At 48.9% G+C, this 21539-nt stretch overlaps 1 protein-coding gene across 17 annotated transcripts in view; it reads left to right on the forward strand.

Moving 5' to 3' along the window:
• The window catches only part of Tns1 (tensin 1), a 213342-nt gene that overhangs the window by 55114 nt on the left and 136689 nt on the right, over nt 1-21539 (forward strand). The window lies entirely within an intron of this gene.

The raw sequence follows: 21539 nt of genomic DNA on the forward strand, positions 1-21539 counted from the left end.
GGGGTAGCCTGGTCCGCTGCTTGACAGAGAGTGGGGGCGGGGCCGTGGAGTCGTCTATGTCGACATGGTGCTACCCATTCTTCACCGGCCAGCTCCCCATTTGAGTGCTTAGTTTCTCCAGTGTTTCCTGGCGGGTCGTGCAGGAGAGGGAAACTGAGGCAAGAAGACAGGGGCGATTGCTGGGCCCTGATTGCTCAAACGTCTTTTCGGCCTGGCCTGGGCAGAGGGTGGTGGGTCAGCTTTGTGGAGTAATGGGGTGTAGGGATGTGTGTGTGGGGGGTGTCATGAGTTAGGAGTGAAACTACTAGCAGGTAGCTCAGTTCCGTCGTGGGCAGTTTGAGACCAACTAGAACTTTCCCTGCTCTTCCCCAGCGTCGGGTCGAGGGCGCCCCGCCCCCTCCTTGCCTTTCACCTTTTCTTGCTCTATAGTCTTGACCTCTGGCAGGAGTCTGGATGAGAAGGCCATGGAGCCTTCACCGGGGAAGTTAGGTGTGCGTGCCTAACTCCCCGGACTTTATTTTTTGATAGTTGAGTGATGTTAGGCATGTCAAGGCTCTAACTGAAGCTGCTTCATCCCACGGATGTGGGGATAAGACTGAGTGTTAAGTGAATTAAAGACTGTGAGTGCTCGGATAAGTGCTAATGCACCAGAAGTGCTCAAACAAACAAACAAACAGACAGAAGCTTGAGGAGCAAGCAGGGCTGGTTAGGAGGAGAAGGGGCCTTTGATGGAATGTCAGGTCTGGGAGGGGTCTGCCCCTCCTGTGAGATCTTGAATATGTTGTGAGCACTCCCTGGAAGAGGCGCGTTTCCCTGACTGTAAACTCCTGGTTGTGAAGACCCTGTGTCTTGCTGTAGGAATACAGGCTATTTGTCTGGGTCGACTTTATTTTTGGGGTGGTGGTATGTGACCCCCCCCCACCTGCCCCACTATTCTCTTCATTCAGTTCATTTTGGATGGAGTTCTCTATCTTTAACTCCAGAACCTTCCAAATGGATTGCTCTTCTTGTCTCCTCCCCTGACCTTTCTGTATTGGTGTTTCTCAGCGGAACCGAACATGTGCTCTGCAGTAGGCCTAAGCTTCAGAAAGGACATCCAGTATGTGCACTGGCATATTTTAACCTTGTAATCCCACAGGCCAGAAGACTGTGTTGCTTTACAGCTGGAGAAACTGAGTCACCAGAAAGTGTGGGTGTAGTTCCTCTGCTGTAGTCTTTTGCGCCCTGTTGGTTGTCCTTCCCTGTCCACTGGCTCATGTTTCTCCCTCCTGACCTGCTTCTCTTTTGCTACCCATCTCTTACTAGCAGCAGGAAACACAGAAGAGGATTAGGTGATGGATTTACTCTCAGTGAAAAGTTAGTTAGGGGTTTGGCAGCTCAGAAAGGTGTGACAGACAGAGGTCCCTTGTTTCAGATACCAAAGATGACTTTTAGGGGTGGCTGCCTGCCTGATGGTTCTCACCTGTGCTGGGGGTGGGGGTGCAGGTATCCTAGGCTGTAGTAGTCTGGCATTGCCCAGCCAAGGAGACCAACTAGAAAGGGAGGGGCTGGGCAGGGCACCTCTATACAGATGGAGCTTTTCATAGGATTTTCCTCTATAGGAAGTGGAACCTCCTGGTGGTGTGTACTCCACCCAGCTGGCAAGACTCTCCCCAGACCACAACTCTTACGGCAGCCCTGCCTCTTCCTCTGGCTGGGAAGCTGAGTTCTGTACTGTGGGTTTGTAGCTAGATAAGTTTGATAGGTATCTCCTCCATCCCCTGCTTCTAGAGGATTCACCAAGCAACTGGCCAGCCCTCTCCATGTACAGGACACTGCCCTGAAGCAGCAGAGAAGAGGGTCAGTCAGGATTAGCCCAGCATGAATTCGCAGAGTAGTTATGTCAAGTGGGATCTGATGTCCCTGGTACTGAGGGAGGAAAAGAGCAAACGCAAAGACCCTGGGGTGGGTGAGGTGAGCTTGCAGAAAGATCAATGCAGGCTGGAGAGTTTAGAACACTAGACACTGGATGGGGCTGCCACCGTGAGAGGCAATGACAGGCCCAGAAGCTGCTAGTGGCAACCACCCAAGACAATCCAGTGTCCTGGCTGCTGGTGTGGCATTCAGAATCATGGGGTGGTGGTGAGCAAGGGGCCGACTGGGGTGACTTTCAAGGTCCAGAGCCTTGCTAGTGGGTGGGATGCTGGGTGTGAGAGGGACTGACTGACTCATAGGTCCTTGGCCCGAGTGACTGGGGACATGTGGCTTCATTTACTGAGTAGAGGAAGTGTGGGAGAAGGTTCCTTGAAAGCACTGTTGGGATTTTCCTTTGTTCTGTGTCTTTTTCCCATTTTTCTCCCTTCTCTCCATTGCCGAGTTTTCTTGCTGGTTCTTAATTCATGCGTTCTAGAATGTTCCTGTGGTATGAACCCAAGCTTGGATGGGGCTGGGACATGGATACACAGTAATATAATGTAGCAAAACTCCCTAAATTTAGAAGATCAAAGCAGAAAAAAAAACATTTGTGTTTCATACTGTTTCAGAGGGTCTGGAGTTGGAGAAGGGCTTGCTGGGCAGCTGTAGGCATGGCATGGCAGCTAACATGGTCTCCACCAGTACTATCCATAATAAAGATTGAATTCAGGGCCTCAAACATGTCAAGCACACAACTATTGAGCTACATCCCTAGTCTCTTGCTATTTTTCTTTGAGATAGGGCTGTTTAGGCACACCTTGAACTCTGCTGTAGCCCAGGCTGGCCTTAAATTTACCATCCCCCTGTCTTAGCTTACAGAGTAGCATGTACCTGGGAACAAAGGCCCATGGGGGATACTGAGATTCACACTATATCAGAAGCTGGCCTCAGCTGCCTAGAGAAAAGAGCCAGGCTAAGGGACTCAGGGAGGCTGCCTGAGTGGCAGAGGACATTATCATGTTCCCTCACCAGCATCTGCACAGGACTCCCCAACATGCAAGATACTCCCATTCATTTTCACAGCCTGGGCGGTGGCTGGGGCTCACAGTAACCCTGTTCTGCATATCCACCATTGAAAGCTAGCGAGGGTGGCCAGTGGGGTTCTGGTATTTCTGTATAGTGGGCTTGTACCAGGATTGACCAGGTAAGAGGGGACCGAAGAATGAAGGCAAGCGAGAGAAACAAGGATTTGGGAGAGAAGGGACTGGAATCTCTGTGTGGTTCTAGCGAACTCCTTTTCCAGTATCTGTAGATGCCAATTCTTCTACAGCCCCTCACCCTCATGCCTCTTGGGGTTATTATCTGCACCCCATCTTTCTCTGCTGTTGAGGATTTTAAATGAACAGCCAGCATTTGCTTCCCACTCTTTTTTAAAAATTTATTTTTATATGTATGGTGTTCTGCCTGCTCATATGTCTGGGTACTACTTGCCTGCCTGCTGTTTGGAAGCTAGAAGAGGGAGTTGGGGCCCCTGGAACTGGAGTCAAAGCCAGTTTTGAGTCACCATGGGGCTTGAACACAGATCCTGTAGCAACTCAGCCAATGTTCATAAGCACTGAGCTATCTCTCCAGCCCTGCATCTCTTCTACTATAGATGTTTCTCTCTGCTGTTTTCTTTGCCCCCCTGCTTTCTAGTGTTACAACCACTATTGTATTTGTGTGCTGTTATTTTAAGTATAGTTTTAGAGCTACAGAGTTGCAGATGTACTGCAGGAAATTACAAATATTGAGCCCAGGTTCCCTGATCTTGTAAGCAGAACCTTGCTGTCCTATGGCTCCAGATCAGGTCATGGCTCCTCCTAGAAAAATCCGTTTGGTCCCTTGTAGGTCAGATGAAATTGTATGAAAGGAACAGGGCCAGGGTGTGCCAGCTCTGGCCAGCTGACATTTCCCACCTGCTTGCTTCCCTTAAGCTCTCTCCTGTGTTTGGGCCAGGCCCAGGAGGGGAAAAGACCACACCAGTGACTTAGTTTCCTTCCCTGTTGTGATGGTTTGTCTATGCTCAGCCCAGGGAGTGGCAGTATTAGAAGGTGTGGTCTTGTTGGAGTAGCTGTGTCACTGTGGGCTTTAAGATCCTCCTCCTAGCTGCCTGGGAGCCAGTATTCTGCTAGCAGCCTTCAGATGAAGATGTAGAACTCTCTACACCACACCTGCCTGGACACTGACATGTTCCTGCCTTGATAATTGACAGAACCTCTGAGCCTCTAAACCAGCCCGAGTTAAATGTCCTTGTAATAGTTGCCTTGGTCATGGTATCTGTTCAGAGCAGTAAAACCCTAAGAAACCAGAAACAAAGGGCTCCAGTTTCGAGTTTAAGCTCCAAAGGAAAAGGTAATCCTGTAAGGAACCCATTTTCCCTGCAGCCGCACCTTTGATGCTAGGGCCCTCATTAACATACTCACAGCCTTCCCTGTAGTTGGGTTGGAGAAATCAATTTTTCAGCCACCAAGAATAGCCTAGCCAGAGGGGGCTTGTGGCCCCAGGATCAGTCAGTGGCTCTGAGCCTGTTAGAGTGTATAAGCTCTTTGGCCTTGGAGACAGATTATTGTGTTTCAATCCTGACTGTATCGGTATGTGACCTTTGACAAGTCTCTGAACGTCTCTCAACCCATCCTCATCTGTAACATGGCAATTATTATGGTAGCCATATCGTGTGGGGGGGGTGTGGGGGGGGTGTCTTAGGAATACTGAGATGATAACCCAACTAGAGTGCCAAGCTCAAAATATAGTGCTCGAGAAGTTAGGAATATTGATTCACTTTAGTTTATTCTTCCTACCGTCTCTTACCTCATCATGTAAGGGGTAGGGGATAAGAGAGCCCAGCACAGCTGGCTGAGACGATGATGGAGACTAGACATTTGCAAACGTACTATCCCCTGTCCTCTCTCTGTCATCAGGGAAGAGCGAGGTCATCGCATGTGCCGCTGTAGTGTGGCTTTGACTGTTTGCCTACTCGTGACACCTAATGAACATAGCAGCTATGGCTTGGATCTTGTATGGATGTTGGAATCACCTGGACACTTTAACACAGACACCCGCTCTGTGCTCTGCATGGTGTGAGTGGGCACCGGGTTCTTAAAAAGTGGCCAACTGTGGCAGGGCTGGTTCTAGCCAAGCTTGGTATGGCTTCTTAGCAGTTTCGCTCTGAGGTGTTTGCCAGAGAGAAATAAAAGCATCTCTGCATGGTGATACGTGTACAGATACTGAAGTCATGAGAGACCCAAACTGGGAAAAACTCCTATTTCGCACCAGTGAACAAGGGGTGGAGAAATGGTGATGCAGTCTGCAGAGTCAAATTCTTGGGCCTTAAGAAGTCATGGACTTGGGGCTGGGGATGTGACTCGGTTGGGAGAATGCTTGCCTAATGCAGGAAGCCCTGGGTTTTAGCCCCTGTGCCTCATAAACCATATTTAGAGGTGCATACCTGTGATCTCAGCACGGTGGGGGTGGAGGCAGAAGGATCAGGGGTTCAGCATATCTTCATTTACATAGTGAGTTTGAGTCTAGGCTACATGATGCTCTATTTTCTTCTCTCTCTCTCTCTTTTAAAAAGATTGGTTTATTTATTTTATGTATATGAGTACACCGTTGCTATCTTTAGACACACTAGAAGAGGGCATCGGATGCCATTATAGATGGTTGTGAGCCAACATGTGGTTGCTGAGAATTGAACTCAGGACTTCTGGAAGATTAGCCAGTGGTCTTAACCACTGAGACATCCCTCCAGCCTATGCTGCCTTATTTAAAAGCAGATAAATGAAGGTATGGACTAGTCTTACACACAAGGACATGGAGGAGACCCAGAGACTTGGTGCTGGCTGAGAGAAACCAAACCCAGAAAGGGTCGACACAAATTGGATGATGTGTTTTCTATAGATGGGCAGGATTCCAATGATAAGGACTATCCCAGTAGATATTGGGAGCAGGAGGTTGGGGAAGAGGCCATCTGATTGATAGTATGGAGAGTACTTGGGCAAGCAGAACTCTGTAGCTCTCAAATTGCACATACACCTGACAAACCTCTTGAACCCTCCTAGCACCCAGGAGGTGGAGTCAGGAGGCTTATAAGTTCTCAGAAAACCAAACCAGGAGGCAGGGGAGATAGCTTAGTCAGCATCGTGCTTGACACACAAACATGAGGCCCTGAGCTCAGATTGTCAGTGCTCAAGTAAAAGCTGGGCATGGTGGTGTGTGTTTCTAAGCCCAATGCTGGGAGATAGAGGCCGATAGATTCTCACAGCTCTTGGACCAGCCAGTCTAGCCAATCAGCAAGTTCTAGCTTCATAAGAGACTCTGTCAAGAATGTAAGCTGAAAAAGCAACCAAGGAAGACAACTTCTGCTTTTCAAAGCCTATTGATAAGTATTTCAAGTATTGATTTTCAAATCCTGGAACAGCCTTGTCTTCCCGAGATGGATCTCATTTGGCAGTGGTATCTAAGTCTCCTTATATGTCACTGGATGAGATCTGCCAGTGTTTGGATGAGGATTTGGGGTCTATATTTATGAGAGATTGGACTCTTGTTTAATTTTCTTACAATATCTTTGTCTGGTTTGAGTAACAAGGTGAAAATGGCCTCAGAATGAAGTGAGACATGTTCTCTGCATTCTGAAGCTGCGTTTTATAGTTTTGATTTTGTTATGTTTTTAAAATAGTGTCCCACTATGTTGCCCAGGCTATCCCAGAATTGAAGAGAACTTCGCCTACCCACCCACCTGTCAGCAATCTACCCTCTCAGCCTTCCAAGTAACTGGGATTACAGATGTGCACCGCTGTGCTTGGCTTCTCTTTCCTTTCCTTTTTGGAAGTGTTTGCAGACCATTGATATTGATTATTCTTCAGATGGGTCTGGAGTTTTCTTTGCACGTTGTTTTTTATTCAGTTGATATGTTGAAGGGACTGTTCAACTTTTCTATTTCTTTTTGGGTCAGATTTGGTAGTTTGTGTCTTTCTAGGAAATGTATCTATTCCATTGTAGTTACACAGCTTTGTTGATGTTTGTCGTGTTCTTTCCTTCATTCTTTTATTATTTATTTTTTTATTTTTTGTGGGGTCACTTACCATGCCATCTTTGTTGTTTCTGATTCCTGCCATTTGCATCTTTCTTTCCTTCCCTTTCCTTTCTCCTCCTTCTCCACGCCCCCCATCTCTGGTCATGCTGGCTACAGATTTATCAGTTTCCTTTATCATTTAAAGGAACCCACTTTCCCCACTTACCTTTACAGGATTTTCCATAATAATGCCATTTATTGAGTGTCCTTGCACAGTGATTTACCGTTCTGGAAGCACCACACATACAGCAGGTGTGTGGCTAGACTCTCAGAGGAGAGCGTTGAGAAGAAATTCCTGCAGCAGCCCCACAGCTGGCAGGAGGGAAAATGCATCCAGTGCAGGTCCTAGTGTTTGGCTCCAGAGCTCAGTGGTTTTCACTGTACAGGGACCTCTCTATTGCATGTGCAGGCTGTACCATCTATGGCTAGACTCCATTACTATAATGGAAAAGTTACGGTCCAGTGCTCTCCTTTAATAAGCCTCAGCAGCCCCTGGCTAACCTTCTTCCACCTTGTTTAGCATATCACTTTGTCTGGGTGAGGGGCCCGAAGTACTGTCTACTACCCTCAGTGACTCTGATCCTGGATCTCCTGACAGCACCTGAACAACCCACAGTGTAGCCCCTGGAGATTTCTCCCCGCTGCTGGTTCACAGGGAGTGCTGTGCAGCACCGGCTAGCGTTCTTCAGGTGCCTGCTTTGCCTATGGGAGGGGTCCAAGGTGAAGTGAGTCTTGAGAAGCCCTCCCCTCCCTGGTACATGAAAAAGTGGGGAGAAGTTGTTGCTGTTCTCTCTTTCCTGCTGCTATCCACTCTCTCAGGTTCTTTCTGGGGTAACAGGGTCAGAAGTGTGTGTGTGTGTGTGTGTGTGTGTGTGTGTGTGTGTGTGTAGAGGTAACATAGGCTTGGAGTGTGTTACATGTAACATACCCTCCCCATCCACTAGGTCAAGGTCAGGGAGAAAGTTATACTGAGCCCTAGATGGCTTCTCACTTTCCTTAATTGTGATTCCCACAGCACTCATTTTTTTAGTGTGAGGAGGCATTTCTGACTCTGGGCTGCGTAAACATCACATGGTAGTTCAAAAGTCAGAGAGGACTCGAGTTCAGAAGGGTGGGAGGGAGGACACAAACCAGAGGGAGATGGGAGTTGGAGGACTGGAGGCAAGAAGAGGGAGGAGGAGGATCAGGGGAGGCACAAGCCATAGGGAAGAGCACAGGTCAGCACAGCCCCACAGTGGGGTGCAGGGGAGGTTGAGGTTTGTAGCGGGAGGTGGAAGGCAGAAGCGCACTTAGGGCAGCCTCTCCACACCAGTATCCCAGAGGCTTTTGGTGGGCTTTCATTCCCTGGGCATGGTAAGTAGGCAGATGGTACTCAGTGCCCTTCCAGCATTGGAGCTGAGAGAAGCAGTTGGTGCTCTATGCCCTGAGATATAACCCGAGACCCAGGGGGCTCTAGGCAGGCTTTGCCTAGAGGCCAAGGTTTGGTGTTAAATCACTGACCTAATCCCCCCAGCCCCAAACACAATAGCAGGAGAGGTGATAGATGAGGCTGGGGCTCCTGGCTTAGACACTGATGGGTACAAACTCTTTCATTTCCACAAGCTGTGTTCTATGGGCAACATACTTAGTCTCTGAAATCTGGTTTCCTCTTTGGTGTAAAAATGGCCACAGAAATATGGTGAAATGGCTCAGCAGGTAAAGGTGCTCACCATCAAACTTAGAAACCACATAGCAGAAGGAGAGAACTGACTCTTGCAAGTTGTCCTCTGGCTTCTACATGTGCACACATGTGCTTGTACATACAACACGCAAACACACACATGTGCATGCATATGCACACACACAGGCACATACACGTGCACACGCGCGTGCATACATAGTAGTTCAAGCCTGTAATCACATAACCACAGCTAGTCAGGAAGCTAAGGCAGAATAATGAAAGATTGCCGGGCAGTGGTGGCGAACGCCTTTAATCCCAGGACGTGGGAGGCAGAGGCAGGCGGATTTCTGAGTTCGAGGCCAGCCTGGTCTACAGAGTGAGTTCCAGGACAGCCTGGGCTACACAGAGAAACCCTGTCTCGAAAAACAAAACAAAACAAAACAAAACAAAACAAAACAAAACAAAACAAAAAGAATACTGAACGTTCAAGCCAGCCTTGGTTACAGGATGAGTTCAAGGTCACCTTATTAGATTTTCTCAAAAAGAAAAAGGAAAGAGAAGAGAGAAGTGGGGTGTGGCTTGGTGTGAAAGTGGGTGCTTACTTAGGACTTGCCAGGCTCCAGCTTGAATCCTTATCAGCATTCACGGGGAACATAGTGACATCGATCTTGCTATTGTGCTGACCTCGCTAGGCTGGTGTAAGGACTAGGCAGCTTGCAGGTACAGTCCTGGTATGAGATATAGACCCTTGCTCATTCAATGATTCTTAATCTAGTATCCTGACATCCTAGGATTATAAGGTACAAAGTGTCCTCATAATAACGTTAGGGTTCAAGGCCCCAGGAGATCCACAGTGCCAACTGAGGGTAGCTCTACAAAACGACACCCTACATACCTGCAGCCACCTGCTGACTGGCCAGCCTTCCTTCCTGGTTGGTCTTCCTTTTGTTCCACTCTGCTGAGAACTCTCAGGGGGAGCTGGTGTCTGGCTGATGCATGACTTGGCTAGCTGTCCCCTGCAGTGAGCAGGTGGGTGGATGTTCGTGGGGGGCCATTAGGAGGAGAGGGGTGTGTATGCCTTGGGCACCGAGCGAGTCACAGATTAACACCCTGGCCTGTCCCCACTGGCCCTGGCCTGGAGCACCCAAGCGAGGGTGCCCAGAGGTGGCTGGGTATTAGCCAGGTTCTGTGGAACACAGCAGGGGGCAGGTCACTCCTGGGTCATGAATGATGGGAGGGGCAGCCAAAAGCCTCTTCCTGTCCATGGAAACTCACACGGCTTGGGTTCCACCACCAGGCACAGTTACAGAGATCCTGTGTCCTTGAGCCCAGGGGATCCACAGAATCCAATCCTTAGGACTTCTGGGTAATGGATATGAATGTGCCCACTGGGGCAGAGGAGGAAGTGGGCTGGGAAGTTAACTGTGCTCTCATGACCAGTGAGATTGGCATGATGTCCCCAGATTTGAATTTAGGATTGAGGGGGGACTTTGTAAACTCTGATCTGACCTCAAGTCTTAGCTTTACTAGCTGAGATTTGGGGTCTTTTTGTGGTTTGAATTCTCAATCTGTCTTCCCTCATGTGTTATGGTGAGACTCAAATGAATTGAAACATAGAGAAATGCTTAGAAGAGTAGGTAAATGATGGTGGTTGTTAGCATCACTCTGCTGTAAGTGGAGTCTGAGACAGAGGCTGCAGACCGTCCTCATTTTCTTCCTAAGGCTCCCTGTCCTCCCAAGAGTGATGGCACTGGGTCTTATGAGGTGGTGAGCTCTCAGCAGCTGTGTCATGAAGAGGAAGGCTGGATCGCTGGCAACTGGTCTCTTGTTTGATGATCTTGGGGGTGAGAGTCAACGCTGGTTTATTTCCCGCCTCTGCTGATGAAGGAGTGGCCTTGGGCCATTTCTGCAGTGATTTTGTTCTCACTGATGAACTTGTCTGCTGGCAAGGATCTCGGTGTGGATGAAGTCAGCGAGATGCAAAGTGTATTCTGCAATGCATGGTGCACTGTAGCCAGTGATTTGTAACTAAGGTGGCTGTCTGAGGATCCCAGCTCAGGAATACCTGTGTTTCATCATCTTCAGGCCAGGTGTGCTTGCTATGCTCCCTGGGCAGTGTATAGATCTGACCTCTCCTTTGAGGTACCTTAGGGTTTTTTGGGGTACTTCTTGGGTTGAGTTCTTTCTCTCTAAAGATTTGTTCCTTTCTTGTCCTCTGGTTATTGTAACTCTAGTCTGGGTCCATGTTTTTAGAAAATTGTGTGTGTGTGCCCTCACATGTGTCCCTGTGTGTGCACATGTGTATGTAGTGGCCACAGGACAACCTCAGGTGTCACCCTCCTGGACACCATCCTTCAGACAGGATCACTTACTGGCCCGGACCTCACTAATAAGGTTAGAATGGTTGGCTAGCATGTCCTAGAGTTCTGGTTCTGCTTCGTCAGAACTGGGGAACATGTACATGTCATTAGTGGGGACACTTTTACGTGGGCTCTGGGGATTGAAATGAGGCTCCTTTACTTGCTCACAGCCGTATTTCCAGGCCCCACTCCCCACCTACTTTTTTTTTAACTTTTTAATTTTTCAGGGGATTTCAGATTTACAAAAAAAAAAAAAAATTGTGAAAGGGTTTCAGAATTTTCCCACAGCTTTCGCTATGCCATGTTAAGTCATACTCAATCTCACCACAGTTGTCAAAACAGAGAGGTCCCATTGATCTGGCACTACCACAGAATACTAGATACTGCCAGATACGACTAAACAGAGCTGAGTAGGATTCAGCCAGCATTCCCATGGCCGCCCTGGAATCCAGTCAGAGACTCCACAATGCAACAGGCTTCATGTCTCCTTGATCCCTTAGCCCGGGAAAGCTCCTCCATCTCTGTTGTTGCTCATGGTTTCAGATGTGTCAAAGGGTGCTCCAGTTTCTTGGAAGATGTGTCTCGGTTTGGCTTAATTGTCTATTCCATCAGTCCACACCTGCTAATTGTAAAGAACTGCCACTTATTCCCTGGCTGTTTCTCAATGTGGTCACCTCGTTTTGTCCATATGGCCTTTACCCTGTAGGCTGGAGTCTGGGGTTGCTTGCTTTTCCTGTGGTATGGGAGCCTTGCTGAGGGGCTATGATTCTCAGTGCTTGGCTGTTTATGGAGTCAGGACACCCAAGAAAGCCGAATGTGTCCTGTCTGTTGAGGAACTTATTATGAGGTACAGGCTTTTCAAGACTGCGGCTGGCAAGTGTAGGGCATGTGCAGCCAGCCAGTGTGCTGCCAACTCAGACAGGGCTGCTGTACTCTGTTCTGAAGAGCCTTTTATTTCCCAGGACATCTCAGTGTTTGCTCCTAAATCCTTCAACAGACTAGAGGGGGGCCAGCCACATGATTGCAGACACATGCATCTTTTCCATCTTACAAGATGGCTGACTGTAGGTGTCATTCACATATATAATATGCATCACAGCACTGCCTAGATTGTGTTTGATTTACTCCCTGGTAACAGCCTGCCAAGGTGGTGTAGAATCGTACATACTCACCCTTGCTCTAAGGAAAACAAGCTGTTTTGTGTCACCAAGAGTGGAAGGGATCAGGGTACATGGCCAAGTTGGGAAAGAAATATGGAATTCAGGTCCAGTGTACCTAGGCTTCTAGATGGTATCTAGGCATAGCCAGTCTTTCCTTTTATCCCTAGAACGTGAGAAATCCTGCTGATTGTTGGCATGTGTGGAGTCAGCGGGATTTTCATAGCCATGTTTGAAGCTGGGTGATAGTGTCCTCTCACAGGGTAGATCTTCAGTTACTTCCAGCTTTGTGAAGGGACAGCCCCAAGTTAGAGTAACTGTCCTTCTTTCTGGGGACACAGCTAGACTGCCCTTCCTTCCCATGAGAGCTGAGGTGGTCTGTCAGTTCCTCTTTTTGGTCCGATCAGCTTGGGAGAGAGAAGTAGAGAGACCAAGGTGGTTTACCACAGATCCCTGGCAGGAATTGTGGTCATGTGGCAGGTGAATGTATGTATATGTGAGTGCAGCTTGAGGAAGATGCTGAGGTAATGGTGGACGTGACCTAGAGAATCAGAGGGATCTTCTGGGGTGTGAACTGGTGGGAGAACCAGTTGCCCTTCTGACAAGGCAACTGCAGTTCTTCAGTTCCCAAAGGCTGGAAAGGTACCATGGGAATTTGGGGAGAAAGAGAAGCCATGTAAGGGAAGATCCTCAAATATATCTAATCACCCTTCACCTGTAGGACTTTGATTTCTGTATTCGTTACTTTCGTGTTGCTGTGACCACAGCACCTGAGTGAAATAACACAAAGCAAGAACATTCCACTTTGGTTCACGGTTTTAGAGGGTTTCAATCCATTATGGCTGGGAAGGTGTGATGGAACAAAGTAGTTTCTGTCAGCAGTATGGTGTGGCAGAAGCTGTTGACATTATAGTAGACAAAGAAGCAGAGAACAAGGCATAAATGAGGGGTTTAGCCTTAAAAGCCACACCCCCTAGTGACCCACTCTTTCACACTGCCTTACCTGCATGAGAACCATGCCATCCCAACAAACTCACAAGCTGAGAACAAGCATCAAAACATGAGCTTGTGGGGACATTACAGATCAAATAGTAACAGCATCTTGCCTCTTCACTGTGTGCCAGTGGTCTTTCATGTAAGAGGAGACTGAGGCTTTGAGTGGTTAGAGTTATAGAAGAGGGGTAGACATCAGAGATGGTCACACAAAGTCACCTGGTGGTTTTCATCACTGAGACTAACTGGGTAGTTTTTTGATCTTCACAGAGGACACTCTAAGGGGACAAGAGGGAGTTGGCTTAGCTCTGAGGCAGACCTTCCTATGGGAGGAGCCTGAGGGGACCCCAAGGCACTGGAGGTACTGCTGGGTCCTCTTCAGTATCTCCAGAGTGTTAGGGGTGTAGACCAAGGAAGGGTTAGGCCATCCTGCACTGGTGATATGTGTGTCTTAGGGGCAGTGACAGGTCGAATGGAGAACCCTGGAGTCCTTGCTGGCTGCTGTTGACCTTGGGTAGAACAGCAGGGGAGGCCTGCTCTGCCCACAAGAGCAGGCATCTGTTATATTCTCTCCTATGTTCTTCTGAGAGCCCAGACTAACGGTTGGTGGCTGGGAGATGGGAGTCCTGTCTGTGAGCATCTCTGGGCAGGAGGCCTGACTGTACCAGCTTCTTGTGTTCTTATCTATGAGACAGGAACAATGGGAATCTTGCATGTTGCATGTTCATCTGCTGTGAAGAGCCTGGTGAATGTTGTGGTGTGTGTGTGTTCACACATGCATGTGTGTGTGTTCACACATGCATGTGTGTCTGTGTGTGCATATGTGTCTGTGAATGGTGCATGCCCTGCTTCTGGCTAGGCCCTGTGGATGCTGCAACCTCCCAACCGGAGAGGCCAAAAAAGTCTGGTGGGGTCCTCGGACCCTGGTGTATAGGGTGCAGGGCTAGATGGGGGATAGACAGAATGGTAATACACAGAGCTCCCTGCAGCTGCTGCTCTTGTCCCCCTCCCCCTACTCTCTGGCTCACACGTGAGGATGACGATAAAAACACACACTGCCTGACCTCAGCGTCCAGGCATGTCCCCCCACCCCTCCACCAGCCGCCTCACATTCCTGGAGCTGGGGAGGCCAGGGCCACTCTCCACCCTCAGAGCATCTAGCTGCCTCCTTGGTCCTGTCTGAGGCCGCTGCCTCCCCTTCTGGATCCACTCAGCCAGTCTTTGCAGAGGCCTGAGTGTTGAAGGGCACAAGGGTGGGTTTGAGATGGCCCAGATCTGAATACGAATCATAGTAATAATAGATATACTTATTATTTATTAAGCAACCAGGCACCAAGTTTCGCATTAACCACTTTCTATAGATCATGTCAACAAATTCTCGAAATACTCCCGTGAGAAAAGTTGCTATTTTTTAAAAAGTATTATTCCAGTTTTAGCATGAACTGGAAAGATACAGTGAGGAGAAAGGTATCCGAGGGTCCAAGAAGTAAAGCTACTTGTCCAGTATCACAGCTAAGAAGTGGGTGGTGACAGGACCTTAGTGATGCCTAAGCTTTACTTCAGCCTGTGTCACCCCAGATTCAGGACCACAGACCTGAGAGAAGACACTAAGACAGGAAGCCAGACTCACTTGCCTGGTGTCCCTTGGGCATCGGATGTCAGGAGAGATGGGTAAGCTCTACCAGGGCTGAGAGCTATGGGACATCTTTGTGGTCCCACCCCAGCTGGAAGGATAAGGGTCGGAACCTAGGCAAGTGTCAGGAGGCTTTTTTCAGGATGTGCAAGAAAAACACCCTTTATCAACATTCCCCCATGAGACGTAGGACACCAGTTTTTCCTCTATGCTAACTGGGCACATCTGACTAACATCTAGCACTTCCGGGAGGATCTGGGAACCAGTTCTTACACTGAATTGGTGCATATTTCTGGCTCTAAGCACGGGCTTCCTTCCTAACTTCCAGTTCTCCTCCTGATCTCCCCCTTTCTGCTGACTTTCCCCATTCGGGTGGTAGCTTTCTAGATTCTCCCAGCCTGTATGGTCTGGTCCTTCTGTCTTTCTCTGCCTCCCACAGGTTGCTTCCTTCCTGTCATCTTTCTGAAGCCATCCTTGCTCCAGTCCTGCTCTGGATATCTGGCTCTTGCTACACTAGTCTCTGACTTATCTGAAAGATTCCTTAAACATTGGAGAGGCAAGTTCAGATTCTAGCTTTGCTGCCTAGGACCCAGGACCTTCCTCTACGAAACCTTCCCCTCTGTGAAATGGTTACAATGGCATCTTTCTTCGAGAGAGGTTTGGAGACTAGAGATGGAGAGTTGGGGGCAGAGCAGCCGGAGAAATGGCAGTGGGATTATAGTTGATTCCTTACTTTCCATGTAGCTGCCCACCCACTGGTCTCCTCTATATGGCTCATGGCCCTGGGGAAGCCATATGCTTGCATGTTCAGGGTATAGGTGGAGGCTTAGGTAGAGGTGGTCTGTCTGTGCATATATGTCCCACATGGAGAACTCAAGAGAGTTTGTGGGTGTACCAGCTATAGTCAGGCACATCTCTTTCCCACAGAACTTGGCTGTTGTATACTGGTATCAGTGCTGGGTGTTGTAAAAGGCTTTTTAATTTCTACTTATTCTGAGGGATAGGATTCGTGATTTGTTCAACAATTACATATGTACATGTGTGTGTGTGCACACGTGCGTGTGTGGGAGAGAGAGAAAGAGAGGGAGAGAGAGAGAGAGAGAAAGAGAGGGAGAGAGAGAGAAATTATTTTGTTACTGTTGTTGGTTTTGAAACAGGATCTCTTCTTTTGCATCCGTGGTCTTCTGGCCTCCACTTCCAGGGTGCTGGGATTATGACCAGTTTATACAGGGTTGGGGATCAAACTGAGAGCTTCATGCATGCTAGGCAAGCCCTCTTCCAACTAATATGCGCCCAGCCTCCAATTCCCCTCACACTTTAAAATGGGAGATTTAAAACCATGTGTATACATGTAGCAAGACTCTTACGATGACTCCTGATCTCTGCTCAGCAACTATTGGTTTCGTGCTGTTTTTATTTCTTCTCTTCCCCAACCCTCTCCTCCCTGAATTTATTTGTTTACTTTTTGCTGGAGTGTGTTTTTAAAGCAAGCCCCAGACATGATATCATCTTTAATACTTCTGTGTGTGTTGTTAACAGATAAGGACCTTTTATTTTAACATTGTGGTAATACCATTAGCCCAGTTAACATCGTTAATAATACTTTCTTGAGATCAGCTTCTACCCGGTCTGTGTTCAATTTTCACTGATTATCTTAAAAGTGTCTTGTCTCTCTCAGTCGCTGTGGGTCAGACAGAAGGTCTTGGAAAGGATGCTCGTTGGAGCCTAGGTCTACTGTGAGGCTAACCTGGGTTATCGCCTATAACTACTTGCCAATCAATTGATGAGGTGTGATCACTTTTCCCTACAGGTCTCTAATTCCCAGCTGCCCTCCCAGCCTTCCTCCATGCCCCCCCCCCCAGACTCTCAAATGGTGAAACCAGGAGTCTATGTCTGGCCTTGGTTGTGTTTGCCTTGAGGAGTAGGAGTGGGAATAGAGCAGCACCTTGGGGAGAGTCTGCAGGGAGGGGAAGCTCCTGCTGTTCTGGGTGCTCATCCAAGGAGCATCAGTCCTTGGGATGTCCATGTAAGGATGTCAGATTGTTCAGAGCATGGCCAGCGGGCAGTGGTGCAGGGGCTGGCCATGGGTCAGTCAGCTCTGAGAAGCACAGCCAGCTGCTTTGCAGGGTATGAGATTGGCCAAGAGGGGGATGGCGTGAGAAGCCCACCTCTGAGCTGTGTTTCCATGGGGCCTGCTCCCCTGCCTCTGCAGTTCACTGCCAGCCCCCGCCTCTGCTCTTTCAGCCTGGTTGCTGCTCTCTTGCCAGGGAGCCAGTCTGATGCTCCTTACCCACAGTGGGCCATCCTTGGAGCTGGGAAAGTCACCGTCCAGGGGATCCCCAGCTTGCTTCCTTCCTCTCCTTTCCTTGCTCAGGACACATCACTTCTTAGTACTGCTAGCCAGAATGGCTGTGTTTTGGGAAACTGAGGACATGAGTGTATTCAGGTCCTCATCCCACCCTCGGGATCCTGAGTAATTTTGATGAAGCCGGCATTCTTCTCTGGCCATGCTGTCCTTATCTGAGCAGTGTCAGACTGTCTCTAGATCTCACAAACTCTGTTACCAGGAGGGATGAAGGGATGATTGATGTTTGAGTATTTCTCTGTCTCTCTCTCCCTCTGTGTGTGTGTGTGTGTGTGTGTGTGTGTGTGTGTGTGTGTGTGTGTGAGTAAATTCTGTCTCATTCCCCAGGGCCCAGCTCTTTGTCTGGTCCCCTCTCTCTTGTTCCTGTGGATAGAGGAGCCCCTATCTTTGTTTCCTTCAGACTCTGATTCTGGGACTTGTGAGGTGAGATGGGGTGGGGATGACGGTATGTCCTTTTATGCCATTGTCTGGGAACACCCTTTCACTTTGAGGTGGTTTAAACCACTCATGGAGGAGACCAGGCTGAGGAGCTGGAAGGTCTGGAGAAAGTCTGGGTCTCTTCCTTTACCGTCACCTGAGGAGTAACAATGCTGGTGTTAGGCTATGGTGAGGAGGCCGTAGCGTAAATCCTGTAGCCCTATGTGGGAGTGGCTCCTATATTCTTCCTGAGCCAGACTCTGCCCTGGCACTGGAGGTGGTGTAATAGGTGTCAGTAGTCTGTCGGGGACAGAATGGCTCCCTTAGCCCCTGCATGTATAACCATACATGTTCCCTCTTCTCTGCATGTATGTCTCGGAAGGAATCCTGGGCAGCCATAGGGACCCCACTGAGGGAAAAGTCAAGAGGATTCGTGGCAGGCCTCTGCCAAGTGTCTGTGTCCTGGCGCCTGCTTCTGTGCTGCCCCAGGACAGCACTGCGGGTGGGTGGAATCCACAGGGGTGAGACATCAAGACTGGGACGTGCCGGGGATGCTTGGGGCTGCTTATCTCGGCTAGGAATGCACTGTAGTATTATTAGCCAGCAGCCTTCTCGCCTAGGAATAACCCCCTGGGGGCATGTTGGACACCTGTCCAACTCTGCCTGCCCAGACAGTCTGTGGGTGCTTGTGCCTGGCCAGCCACCATGGATAAGGCTCTCAGGCATGTTTGTGTGCCGGTGGATGTGTGTGCAGTGGTGGAGTGTGAGGTTGGGGCTGCATGTGTGTATGTTTTCTGTGTATGTGTCTGTGCACACATGGGCCTGTGTGTGTGTATATATATATACACACACACAGGTATGTGTGTATATGAGTTTCAATGTGTGGGCTGTATGTTGTATGTGGGTACTTATGTTTGCATGTATGCCACAATGAATGTGTGTGTGTGTATTGTGTGTGAGACGTATGGTATGTGGCTGTGACTATGGCTGAGTGTCCTCCACTTGGGGGCTCCCAGGGGCCTAGTGAGGAGAGGCCGGATTAGCTATCCACGATCATCCTCAACCAGAGGAGTTCAAGGCTAATCTAGGCTACAGGGCAGTCAGTGAAAACAAAACAAAACAAAACAAAACAAAACAAAACAAAACAAAACAAAACAAAACGCCTAATGTCACTCTGCTCTAAGTCCTGTCTCACTCACCAGCTTATGACATTAGTGAGCGAGTTCACCTGCCCATGCTCACTTTGCTTATCTGTATGGTGGTGATGGTCACGGTTCCTACTTGCTGGACTGACTGGGAAAAGTCTAGGAAGTATACACTCAAAACTTTAGAATGATGCCACAATACTACAGTTGCCACTATCTGTGACTACCATCTTCATCACTATCGTCTTCACCTTCATCTGCATCACCAGCTCCACCCCCATCTGCATCACCAGCTCCAACTCTACCATTTCCATCTCCACTCCCTCCACCAGCATCATCTCCATCACCACCTCTATTCCCGTCTCCATCGTTTCTGTCATCACCACTACACCCTATATTTCCTCCACCCTCCACCCCCGCATTTCCACCATCATGTTCATCACAACTTCTATTTCCACCACCACCTCCACCACCATCTCCATCATCACCACCATCTTTGTCACCACTACCATTCCTGTCATTCCCGTTACCACTGGCTTTACTTTCTGGCTTTCACCTCCTGGCTGGGATTCCTAGTCAGGGTAAGGTGACCCTTGCTTCTAGCAAGGAAACAAAGGTCTGGTGAAGGGCTGAGGTATGGTGGCTGAGGGTCATCAGGGGACCAGAGAATAGTTGTGAGAGCCTGGCGCTGCTCCTAGAAGCCTTGCATCATGCTGCTCCACCCTGCTCAGGTTACAAGGTGGCAGCACCTTGCTAGCCTGGGGAAGTAAGGAGAGCTTGGCAGGATTTCTCCCAGGTTGTAACAAGCCTAGAACCTTCCTGGGCAGCATACTGCTTCCCCCAAAGCTTTGGTTCTGGCTCTAACTATCTCTAGCCCTGGATCCACTGTGGATTACAACTCAAATAGAGAACAGAGCTGGTGCCCAAGAGAAGAACCAAGGGAGTAGGCTCTAGTATCCCTGCTCCCTCAGGCTAGGCAACAAGAATCGGTCATCTGGCTCTTCACACCTGGTAGGGCTGCCAACTCCCACCTTCTGTTCTCAACTCTGACCAGACAGTTCTGGAATTCCTAGGAAGCACTGTCCCCCCCCCCGCACCCCCCCCAGAGTCCTGTTTCTATATCCTGGCTCAGCCCTGCCAGAACTTCCCATGATCTGTCTCCAGGGAGTAGGCCAGGGTGTCACCAGCATTGTGGAGGTGGAGCAGACCCTTTGTTGACTAGGCACAGTGGGCCAGTGTGAAGGAAACAGAGGCAGGTGAGGTCTCCAATGGTCCCGGAGGCCAACTCTTCCCTGGAAACATGTTTTTCAAATCATTACTAACTAGTCAGAGAAAGGGAGGAAAATAAAACAAAACTCTCCCCAAAACAAAACCAACAACAAAAACAACCACTGACTTTTTTTTTTTGAAATGTGCAGTTAATGGCTGGTTGGCTGTACATTATTAAACAGGCAGCTGGAGACATGCCAGAGGGGACTACTCCAGCCAAGACTCACAGCCTGAACACAATGTTCCAAGAAGCAATCACCCACAGGATCCTTGGGGAGGAGCACCCAGAGGAGGGGCTCCAGCTGCTGCCCCCTTGTCTCTACTGCCCAGCTGCACTCTGGGTCTCTTGCAGAAGTCAGGAATGTGCTGATTCTGGGGTTTCAGCATCCTTTACCTACCCTGGTTCTATGAACTGCACTGTCGCTCATGGTTTTGAGGCTCCTGTATCCATTACAGGTGGAGCCAACACCTCATCTTTAGACTGGTGGAGTACAGAGGCCAGGAGCATGCTCCAGAGAGTTCCTTCCTAGGGTTCACTAGCATCCCTTATTCATCTTCTCTGGGCTTCATTGTCAACTTCCTCTGATAGGAGTAGGGTTGGCCTGAATTCTGATTGTGTAGCCTTGGGGTGAGCTTGATGAACATCTTTTAGGCTTTGGGGACCCTATTGCCCCATCTTTGGTCTTACTGATGACATAAAGAGCCACATTCTAAGCGGTTATTCTAAGCCATGTTCCACCTTCAGGGAGCAGGTGTTTACTATCCCATTCACCCTGTCACCTCCTTTAAGCTCATGAGAGTAAAAGTCAAATGTCCGAAGGCTATCAATTCATCTATAAGGAAGAAAAAACAGAGAGACTAAAGTTTGGTCATTGCCAGGATGACCATTGCTTCCTGTAAGTGTGCGTGCGTACGTGTGTGTGTGTACGTGTGTGTGTGTGTGTGTGTACGTATGTGCATAAGCATACCTGTGTGTAGTGAAAGTGAATATAGGAACTGTATCTTAATGCTCCTTCCAACACCTTTAAGATTGAATGGTGCCAGATGGAGAGTTTGGTCTTAGAAGTCAAGTCCTACTTCCCTTGTCTGTTTGGCAGGCCATGGTTACTGACTTTGGGTAAGTGGCTTCAGTTCTCAGCGAGTCCCTCAGCTGTGCATGCTGAGCTTAGGACAGTGTCCACATCAGGGGAGGGGAGTCAGACTAAAGCACGAGTGGGCTCAAAATAGTTTCTGTCTGTGGCGACTGTATACTAGCATACAGGTCAGAGAGGCTTCTAGATCTTAGGAACCCCTCCACCACAGACGACTTTCCCCTTTCCACTGTTTGTGCTATGTATATGGCTTGATTTCTGTGTGTCAGTCTCTCCAGGGTCTCCTGCTTTTAAAACCAACTGTGCTTTCAGGAAAATGGCTCTCTCTGGCTTTGCTTGGTGGCTTGACCTTCCATGAGTAACTCTCAGAACCTGTGAGAATGAATGAAGAATGGATGAATGAATGAACAAGGCCCAACTGGAGCAGGTTCACACCAGAGGGCCAA

The sequence above is a fragment of the Arvicanthis niloticus genome, chromosome 3 (genome assembly GCF_011762505.2).
Source record: "Arvicanthis niloticus isolate mArvNil1 chromosome 3, mArvNil1.pat.X, whole genome shotgun sequence".
NCBI classification, from domain to species: domain Eukaryota; kingdom Metazoa; phylum Chordata; class Mammalia; order Rodentia; family Muridae; genus Arvicanthis; species Arvicanthis niloticus.